The sequence below is a fragment of the Leptonychotes weddellii genome, chromosome 7, assembly GCF_054177405.1.
Source record: "Leptonychotes weddellii isolate Sample4059 chromosome 7, ASM5417740v2, whole genome shotgun sequence".
NCBI lineage: Eukaryota > Metazoa > Chordata > Mammalia > Carnivora > Phocidae > Leptonychotes > Leptonychotes weddellii.
Genome location: NC_138375.1, coordinates 65,622,392 through 65,626,265, shown reverse-complemented (window position 1 = coordinate 65,626,265; position 3,874 = coordinate 65,622,392). Strand labels below are relative to the sequence as shown.

The 3,874-nt window shown below is 32.3% G+C and overlaps 1 pseudogene; it reads left to right on the top strand.

Moving 5' to 3' along the window:
• Positions 1-2,175: 2,175 nt before the first annotated feature.
• On the top strand, positions 2,176-2,328 carry LOC115939863 (U4 spliceosomal RNA; annotated as a pseudogene).
• The last annotated feature ends 1,546 nt before the right edge of the window (positions 2,329-3,874 follow it).

Here is a 3,874-nt window from a genome sequence, read left to right as displayed (position 1 = left end):
GGTGATGGGTATTAAAGAGGGCACGTTCTGCATGGAGCACTGGGTGTTATATGCAAACAATGAATCATGGAACACTACATCAAAAACTAATGATGTAATGTATGGTGATTAACATAACATAATAATAAAAAAAAAGTTAAAAAAAAAAAGAAGACAGCCAGTACTGTCTAAACAGTTGTTTCTTAATTATGTGTATCCATAACCCAATTTTTTGGACTAGAAAAAAGGTTTTGCTATTAAGCATTGACATTCCTTATTACCTAATAAAATTTATTCCATGTTCTAATACAGTCAGTTTTATTATAAGACAATAATGGGGCTCTGACCTAATTATAGAACGAATTTTTAATGTCAACCAAAACAATCCTGACTTTAATTAAAAATACATTTCATCTCTAATCCTACTGATATCCAAAGTAAATATTTTGATATATTAATTTCAAATATATTGGTAATATTCTTTATTTTGAAAAATATATATGTTGGCCATAATAAATTTAGGAATTACAAAGAAAGTTAAAAATGAATGTAAATATCCTGTAATTCTTATGCATAAAAATAACAGTGACTATAATTGAAGATATCCTTCCGATCATGATATGGATAGTATGGATAATTCATACCTTACAATAAAACATATAAGATAAATATTTTGCATACAATGTCACTTATTTTTCCTACTTAAAAATAGCTCCTGAACCTCTCTTATGCCATTGTATCCTTCCGTACTATGCTATCTAATTACAGCCTCACAGTCTCCCAGCCATTCAACACACTGTCCTTATTAGTATTTTCTAGATATCAGACAACTGATAGTAGTATTATTTAATTATTATTTCTAAATTACATATCTTCCATTTTAAACATTTTTTAGCGCAGTTTTAATCTGAATTTAAACATTTATTTAGCTTCAACTATGGACAGTTCATTTTAATGTTTGTTGCTGATTTCCTGTTATAAGTTTTCAATTCATACACATAATTTACTTTATTTTTCAATAATTTATGTAATTATTTAAAAACTAATTTGTAAATTATGTTTCTGAACATCTGCATATTTGAGGATATACTTTTTTGGGTCACATATCTAAAAATCAAGTTCATTGGGTATAAAAATATTGAATACAAGCTTTTATATGTCAAAGCTCTCTATTTTTTATTTTAATTTTTTATTGCTGGAGAAAAGTCTATTGCCATACTAGTAACTCTTTTATATTCAACAAAGTTTTTCAACCTGGTATTTTTCATATTGTTTTCTCTTGTGTGTGTGTGTGTCTGTGTGTGTGTGTGTGTGTAACAATTTTAAAATTCAGCAGGTACCAAAATATGTATTACTTGTTATTAAATCTATTGAAACATTGTGAAATTTTTCATCTGAAAGAAGAACTTGATTTATTCATCTCTGGAAAAATTTCTTATGTTCTAGATTTGATTAATTGCATTTTGAAAACCTTTTTTTCTGAATTTTCTTTTTATTCTGAGTATTTCTTTAGGTCATTTTCATGCATGCATTATGTCCATGTGCCTTCATAAAGCTACTCCTATGCCATGTAGTACAAAATGTTTTCAGAACTCTTTTTTTTTTTTATTCATTAACACTTAAAAATAAGACTCTGATGTAATATTTGCCAGTAAATAAATAAATATATACCTATATAGGAAGATCCCACTTTATTTAATGTTTTAACCCAGAGGTCAGCAAACGTTTTTGGCAAGGAACCCAAAGTAAATATTTGAGGCTTTGCAGGCCATACAGTCCTTGCCACAGCTACTTAACTCCATCACTGTAGCCAAAGACAATATGTAAATAAATGAGTGTGGCTGTGTTCCAGTGAAACTATATTTACAAAAACAGTTGGGGGCCAAACAGGGGGCTTCAAGGCATAGTTTGCCAACTCCTGCTCTAATCTATAAGGTGCTTTTGGCTCTCTCCTCTTAATTATAACTAGAGAATAAGGTGATACACAGATCCAACATGATGACCTGCCTCTAGTGTAGTACTCTAGTATTCTAGTGCAATACTCTGGTATTCTAGTACAGTACTCTAGTGCAGTACTACTACTGTGTTAACCCAGGGAGCTCATCTACTTCCAGTGCCTTGGTCTGATATTTGAACTTATACATGCTTGAAAAAACTTCATACCCTGGCATATTCTGCTATCATAGATCTTCTTCAAGCTTTGCACAGTGGCAGTATCGTAGCCAATGAGGTTTATCCGAGGCGCGATTATTGCTAATTAAAACTTTTCCCATAGGTCTTCTTCAGCTGCTTATCTGTCCTGCCTGTAGTACTCTACTCGTGGGAACTATTTATCCAACATTCAGATGATCAAGCCTGTGTAATTTTCTGGTTATCTATTGTTGCAAAATAAATTATCACAAATTTAACAGCTCAAAACAACACACATTTATTACCTTACAATCACCATGGGTCAGGAATCTGGGCATGGCTTAACTATGTTTTCTGCCTAAGATCTCAGAAGACAGCAATGCAGATAATGGCTAAGTAGTGTTCTCATCTGAAGGCTTAATTGGGAAGAACCCACTTCTAAGCTCACTTGTGTTGCTGGCAGCATTTCTTTCCTTATAGTTGTAGAACTGAGGGCACCTCCTTCTTGCTGGTTATTGTCTAGGGTAAACTCTCAGCTTGTATAGGTTATCCACAGTTCTTTGCTAAGGGGGTTTTTCCCAAAATGAGAGCTTATTTTTTCAAGCCAACAAGGAGAGTCTCTAAAGGGAGTTTACTAGCAAGATGAATTCTCATGTAAGGTAATTTGATCATGGGAATGACATTCCATCACTTTTGCATATTCTGTTGCTAGTACCAAGTATAAGCACCAGGAGGCAGGGGTGATCGGGCCACCTCAGAATGTATCTGCAGCACTATTGACACTAAGCCTCTAAATTAGGAAATAAAGAACAATAAATGTATGAACTATTTTTTTGCCTTTATGTTTTCATCTGTTTTATAGGAAGCATGTGTATACCATAATTGTAGGTTATGAAGCCTTAGAGCTAATTCCCTGATTTGGAAAATAGATTGTTAATTTTTGTATCTTTTCTAATCTTCAGAATTATTACTGGTGGAAATTATTAAAGGTTGCATCAGATACTTTTTAGCCAAGTGGCATTTTAAAGCAGAGATCTCCAGGACCAGTCAATTCTAAACATAGTATTTCATTTGAAACATCTTGTCAAGAAGGCAGAACTTTCCTGTGTCCATTTAATAGAGGTAAACTCATTTTAGGCAGCAACTGCTGAAGCATGATGGTTTGAATCCAAAGGTATCATCATGATCTTGTAACTGAATAGCTTGACAAAATGACCTATGCTTACCAAGGTTTGCCAAAGCACCCTCATTATGTTTAGAAGTTACCTTGACAAGGCTAGTTCACATATGCTCGTATTTCAAGCTATTGTAGCTCTGATACTTACTAGAAAGGCAAAGGACAGGAACATAAGTCAAAATGACTTGGCCAAATTAAGTTCAAGGACAGGTAAGTGGCTGTTATTAAAACTTGAATCACTCATCTACTGATTTCATATTCTTGAGTCATTATTACATTCTTTAAGCTACATAGCTTACCAGTCATTAACAAAATAGTTTTCTGAAAAATGTAACTTCTGTAACTTTTGCTCCCTCACTTTAGAAATTTAAGGCAAAAGATACATAATATCTGCAAATTGAGATTTAACATTCCATTTATCCTCTCATCTACTTTTATAGAAGTAGGTTTAATTTATAATTAGCCCTAGGTTTTCTCCTAAAATGATTAATTATTTCTGTAAAAATGCATGTGGATTATCTAAGATTGTTATTTGAGAATATAACCTTTTAATATTTATGCTATGATTTAAAAAAATTTTTTTCCTAA